We start from the raw sequence: 6,554 nt of genomic DNA, 5'->3' as shown, positions 1-6,554 counted from the left end.
GTCTGACCACCCCCCCCACAAGGTCCCCCACCCCCACAGTCCCCCCAGCAATCACCCCACACCTACCCACATCCCTCCACACACACCCACCTGCCTTCCCACCCCCTTGCTGCAAACACCACATTCCCCCCATCACACACCCATTATGTGTGAAGAAAACCAAAAGTACACATCAACACATATAGGTATTTAGAATTTAGTTTATCATGATGCTAGAGACACCGGTAGGCTTCCACATTGCTTTAACATTGTAAATATGCCAATAAAGCATTGCCCAACAGATTGCTGTCTCTCTCTCTGTCTAGATAGAGAGGGGCTGTGTGTGTGTGTGTGTGTGTGTGCGTGCATGCGTGTGTGCAAAACTGTGGAACAACATGGATTTTGGGATATTTTTAAAAATGGATTTGGGATGCTGCTGCAGCAGTCCAGCAGGCACCAAGTGGCCAAGCCCCAGAAGCTCCGGAGAGCGAGTAGCACTGAGCTGACAGACAGATGTGCCCTTTGAAGTGCTCTGGGACCAACAGGACTGCTCCAAAAGCAACTCTAATGGAAACCATTACTACTTAGGAGCACGTCCAACTGAAACACTTCCTGCTACCTGTGTTGCAAGCAGCTAAGGCGGCCAGACCTTAGCCCTGCATGGGTTGTCTTCGTCCCTGGTTTCCTCCATGAAGTACTTATTAAGTTTAAAGAAACAACAGAGCAAGTATAAACACAAAGCCTTTAATCCCTGTGTTTGCTTCATTAAACTGGGCAGCAGAGGGGAAATGTGCTGGGGTTACATGCCCCAAGTGGGAAAGAAGTTACATGGCTTAGATTTTTGTTGTACTATAATGATTGCACAAGATAACCAACCACCCGTTACCACACAGGTAGTCATGCAGGTGTGCCCTACGTTACTACCTGGGTAGGTGTATCCATTACATGGTGCTTTATTAACCTGTCACCCTGGTAGACGTGTCACCTACCTTCCAGGTGTCATCTGCAATGGTGTTGAACACCTAGCGCTGTGGGAGGAGGACAGTGGCACCCTGTATCAGCGAGCACTTCCCTGTCAGCTCCACCTCTGCTCCTCCAGAGCACATCCCCTTCTCACTGGAATCGGGAGGTCCCACGTCCTCCCCACTACAGCTAGGAAATCCTGGAACTGGGAGACCAGAGCCCCATGTTCCCTCCCATGGATCGGGGATTCCTGCTCTCCAGCCCCCAATCCCAGTGTCCCTCCCCACACCCACTGGCCTGGCTCTGCTAGCGGGGTGGCACAGGGCTGCAGCAGAGCAGACAGAGCAGAGAGGAGCGCTCTCACTGACACTGGCTCCACATCCCCCTGCTGCAGTGCACCTGCACTGTGAAGTGCTCCAAATGTTACATCCATCCCTATCCTGAGATGATTAATCCAAAGGCAGCATGTCTTATACCATAGCAAGTCTAAAATGAATATGCTTTTCTTGTACCATGGCAAATCTAAAATGAATCTAATCATTCAGTCCTCCCTAACAAGGTTTGGAGACACGTACGGCTCAGTAGAAAGGAACAGTTCTCTACTCTACAGTTACTGTGGTGCTTTGTGAGGTCTTGGCCACTGTATTCTACGTCACAGGTGTGAATGCTCACGGGTGTGTAAGACCATCGTGTACTGGGGCCTACACCTGTGCCCAGGCTCCCTTTATCCCCCTATGGCACAAAGAAGAGAGAGAACAGCTCCAACTGCTCTTCGGTTCCTTCACCAGACACAAGCCCACTTGTATCTAGGGCAAGTCAAAGACATTAGATGTAATCATCTTACTTTCACAGTAGGGAAACTCGCCATCCCAACGAACATTGCTTCCGACATCGAGCACACATCGAAGAGAATGGCTGCCAATTAATCTGTACCTAAAGACAGAGCAAAGGTTCCGGTTTCTTACACAAATGTATGAAGAGCTAGGTAACTGTTAGCAAAGATGGGCAGCCAGCTCTTTTTGCCAGAGTGGAGAAACCATTGAACAATCCCAAATATAAAACAAGATGTGGCTAAGGCCCAAGGAACACGAAGGAGTAAGAAACACCCAGTTGTTAGTGCTAACGCGCTTCTACGCTTGCCAAAACATTTGCTGGGAAAACCCCGCGCCTCCGTTCTCTCCCAGAGCGGAGTCGCATACTTTCTAATCCCTTGCTGAGGGCAATAAGCAGCTCTTCCACCAAATTAGACATTTTTTCTCTTTATTCTTCTCATTCCCAAAGCGCTGAGTTAGGGCAACTGGTCCCTGCAGTGGGATCTGACCAAAGCCCAGGAAGCTAACAGCACTGTGAGCCAAACAGCAATCGCCAAAAGGTTCAGACTTGTCTCAGGTCTCTAAGGGTATTCTTACACAAAACATCTAAAACATGAGCACCTGCTTGTTAAAGCTTTCTAAGTCATGCTTAGTGCCCTCAAAGTTATGCCACTTCAGGCGAGGGTTAGCTCTGTGCCGTGCTACCTATCTCGCGTTAAGGTAATTTCAGTCTGCTTTCAGCGACGAATGCCTGGACCATTCTGCAGCCCAGAGCAGGGCACTGCTTGCTGGTCTTTGGCAGCTCCTGTCAAACTTACTGTGGGGGCACAGACCAGGAAGGAGGGGGTTGACCAGGTTTTCACCGAGCATAGAAACTTTGTTTCTAAAACCAGCCCTCCCCTGCGGTGACAGCACTGATGGGAGAGGAGACAGCTGTCCTGGGCTGTTGTGCATCAGGCCTCAATCCGTTCCCAAAACCTGAGCTTACCAAAAGAAATCTAAGGACTAACTCAGATGTTTAAACCCAAAGCACAATTCCAAAACCTACAGACCCCACAGAAACTGCAGCAACACCCCTCCCATGTTAGTCAGTGAGAGTGCAGACCTATCCGTGCCTCTTCATTCAGAAAGCCATCGGTCGACTTGCCTGCAGCAAAAAGCCCTGAGCTCAGCTCCTAACCTCTGCCAGGCCTGGGAAGGCAGCAGCCCTCTAAGTAGCTCCCTCCACCCCAGGCCCCATCAGTCCTATGGGCAATGGGGCTTGCTCTCCCTTCTCCAGAGGCCTGTCCTGAACACTGCTCTTCTACCAGAACAGGCCAAGGAAATGAAACAAAAATCCACATCGCCTGCACGGGCACAAACCAGTCATTGTGGAAACGCAAAGCCTTCCATTACATTACCACATCTGGAAGTGCCTGTTTTGTGCAAGAAAGCCAGAAGCCACTGAGACATGACCCATGTGGAAGAAAAAAAACAATAAGTGCCCTCAACACTAGCCTGAGCAACTGCTGAATCCTACAAGGGATGTCCACAACTTCTTTTGTTTCTCCTGATTGCTCATTTTAGAAGTAACCTTACAGTTCTAATGAATAATACATGAAACAAATAAAATCACCATTGGCAAACACTTGTGCTCGGAGCAGGAAGAGGTCTGCATTCATCTGCTGCTAACTTTTAGTCCATGTAACGGCACTAGGCGTAACCAATAGCTGGACCCGATTAGGGGAGAGGTGGCACTGGTCACAGGAAGCCAGGTGAACCCGCTCCCACTCCAAATGTGAGGCTTCCCCCCCTCCCGCACAATCCACCACCTGATGAGCACTCTAGCCTGGGTTGCTTTGGCAAGAACCCCTCTTGTTGGGAACCCCTACTACTGTCTGCTTGACCAGCCTCCTCCAGCTCTTACTGGGGCGCACCCCTGCTGTCCATCAGCACCAGCCCCAACTCGGCTTCTAAAATCCTCCCAGGTTTTCTAGTCTCTCCCTGCCCCCAACTCCCCTGCAGTTCACCGCCCACTTTCTACAAACCAACATTCAATTGATGAGTCAGTACAGGTGACTTGACGTACCCGGCAGAACAGGTAAAGTTGACTCTCGCACCCAACCGGAGATCAGTTACAATAGGCTGACCATTCGGTATGTCTGGAGCTGGGCACTGTTTTGCTGGAAGAGAGCAAGGCTGGCATTAGCAGTGCTTCACGTTATCTTGGTGGAAAGCAAAAATGTGCACTGTTCAACTCAGTAAAACATAAGAACATAAGAAGTGCCATGTTAGTCAGACCAATGGCCCATCTAGTCCAGTATTTCAGTCTCTGATGGTGGCAGAAATAGATGCTACCGAGGGAGAGCTTTGAACCAGATCTCTCCAGAGTGATTACCCTCTCTGGCATCCCATCATTATTGGTTTAGAGATGCTAGACAACACCGCTCCAAGCATGTTGTCTAATAGCCACTAATAGATCTCTCATCCCTGAAGTAATCCATGTCCTTTTTGAACCTGGCTATGCTGTCTGCTTCTCTCTCTATCTGTTCTTATCCCAAATGATGTAAAGGTGGCCTGCAGGTCAATTGAGACAGAACAGCAGAGATACTAACCCACACAAAACTCGGAGGGTTGTGACCAGGTAGAGTTATCTTGACAAGTAATGACAGGAGACTTTCCACCAACACGAATGAAACCTGGCTGACAGCGATAGGTCACTTCAGTCCCAATGCGATAGGAATCCAAACTTGTGACTAGCTCAGCAAAACTGAATCTGGGAGGGGGTGCACAATCGCCTAGGAATAAAACAGAAAAAAGGATGAAAAACTAATCTATGAAAAAGTATGCAAGATTATCTGCTTCAGTAGAACACAACTTGGTTTTGCAAAGCCACATTTTCTCTCTTCTGCAAACGCTGCGACGGACTTGTTCTCATCAGAGTCTTGGAAGCAGTTTTGCTGAATACCTGCAATACTTGGACATTTTAGCTTATAAAGTGAACATCACCAAGTGTGCGCCCAGATAAGCAGATTCTGGGAAACAAGGCAGATTGCTTACCCCAACTTTTTCTTTCCTTTTTTTTTAACTCGTAACACACAGAGGCATAACAGTGCACAATCTCACAGGATTTCTTTCTAATGAAAAGGGCAGCATGAAATAAGATGAAAACACCAGAAAACCAACCAAAGGAAGCATGAGAGGCAAGTCGGAAGTTAGAAACAGATGAGATCGAGAGACAAGCTGTCTTGGAGACAGTTTGTTTTCACACTTGCTATGCAACACAGGGCAACTGTAGCACTGCCCCGACAAGGGAAGTGTATTTCCACAGAGTCAAACCCAAGTAAAAGAGGTTGTGTAAGAAATCACTTTATGATCCTGGGGTCTCATGCCCGGACGCCTCTTTGTACTGATGTTTGTCAAACACAGCTTTAGGCTGGATTGAACTTCAGCCACCTAAACCCAAAGTGACATTTGGAAATGAAACTTAAATAAGAAAACAAGAACAAGGGGAAGCAAACGCGCACGCTTTATTGTGCAGCAACAAGAAAATGTTTATGCTGGGCTATTGCGTATAAAAGAATAAACCCCTGATTAGATGCTCCTCAAGTGTCCAAGAGAGTTGAGCTAGTGCTTTAACTCCTTAACTAAACTCAAGTCATGTGCTCACTGCAAAAATAAGGCAGTTTTACATGTTAGCTGACAGCAGACTGTAGAGCCCGCTGCTCAGTCATGGGCATTTTTCCACAAAGTGACTATAATCTCCTGGGACAGAGAACAGGGTTGAGCTAAACTACCTACAGCGAGGTGAGCCGCACCCCCCGTACCCTTTCTCCACTATCCCTATCCATTATTTCCCCACCCAAAAAAGCAGTGCAATACATTTTTAGGAATGTCACCATAACAGGCAATTTAACTTTAGGACCTATTCTGTTACTCCGTTTCCTGCCTCAGCGATTATCCAAGTAAAGGAAGTGAGCTTTGACTAGCTAAAACCCCTTTTTTGGATTGCCCAATGCCACTTTCCTGTGACCATAATGAAAAAGCTGAGACCTGTCACTTCTTGTTCAGAAGATTCAATGCTACATCGTTTATGGATGCATCATTTATAAGCGGTGCCCAAATTAGGGACTAAAGTTTGCTTGGTTATACCAACTAGATACTTATTAGGTCAGCCTGAAGGAGACACTCTGCGACCATTCTCAGTAGATTGGTGCTGGCAGAGCCAGAGCTATTTTTTCTGGGCAAAACTTCAAAATACTGCACTTCCACCTGGGGTGTGCACATGTAAAAGCCAACCCAGAGCAAATCGGGCTGCAATCATTGCTCTCGTAGCACAGGGACACTCGGGCCCCTGTTGCACATTACATACATTATGCAAGTCACCAGCAAACCACGCAGTATATTTTGACCTCGCCACACGTACACAGTTAAGCGGGCCACATAGGCAAAGTGATGATCACACAACTCCCTGCTGAATGGCCCAGTAAATTTACACCGGCCACCGGTGCAAAAGTAATGATCAAAAATGCCTGCAGCTATCAAAAGGACCAACCCCTGCTATAAAGTCAGTGCTTAAAAAAGGCAAGGTTCTTCGAGTAGATGTAATATCTTTTATTACACCTACTGAGTAGTTGGAAATCAGTTCTTAGCAAGCTTTCACCCTTCTTCAGGCATCGGGTCTTTTATCTTCTCTCATTCCTTGGATTCTCAGACCAGCAGAGACTCCCTATGCCTGACAAAGGATGACTGTGCCCCAAAGCTTGCAAAGACCTTTCCCCAGCTACTCAGTTGGTCTAATAAAAGATATCACATCTACCC

The 6,554-nt window shown here is 47.5% G+C and overlaps 1 protein-coding gene and 1 long non-coding RNA gene across 2 annotated transcripts in view; both read right to left on the bottom strand.

The window, feature by feature from the left end:
- The window catches only part of LOC102374961 (complement receptor type 1-like), a 65,881-nt gene that overhangs the window by 20,250 nt on the left and 39,077 nt on the right, over positions 1 to 6,554 (bottom strand). The gene's annotated exons all lie outside the window — the stretch shown is intronic.
- LOC106723318 lies at positions 1,520 to 4,527 on the bottom strand. Its single transcript, XR_001359219.2, has 3 exons — positions 4,349 to 4,527; positions 3,823 to 3,916; positions 1,520 to 1,875 (listed from the first exon to the last, which is right to left on the bottom strand). It is a non-coding gene; the product is annotated as an uncharacterized LOC106723318 (long non-coding RNA).

Source organism: Alligator sinensis, unplaced genomic scaffold (assembly GCF_000455745.1).
Source record: "Alligator sinensis unplaced genomic scaffold, ASM45574v1 scaffold1252_1, whole genome shotgun sequence".
Taxonomy (NCBI): Eukaryota; Metazoa; Chordata; order Crocodylia; family Alligatoridae; genus Alligator; species Alligator sinensis.
This window is presented reverse-complemented; position numbering and strand designations above follow the sequence as displayed.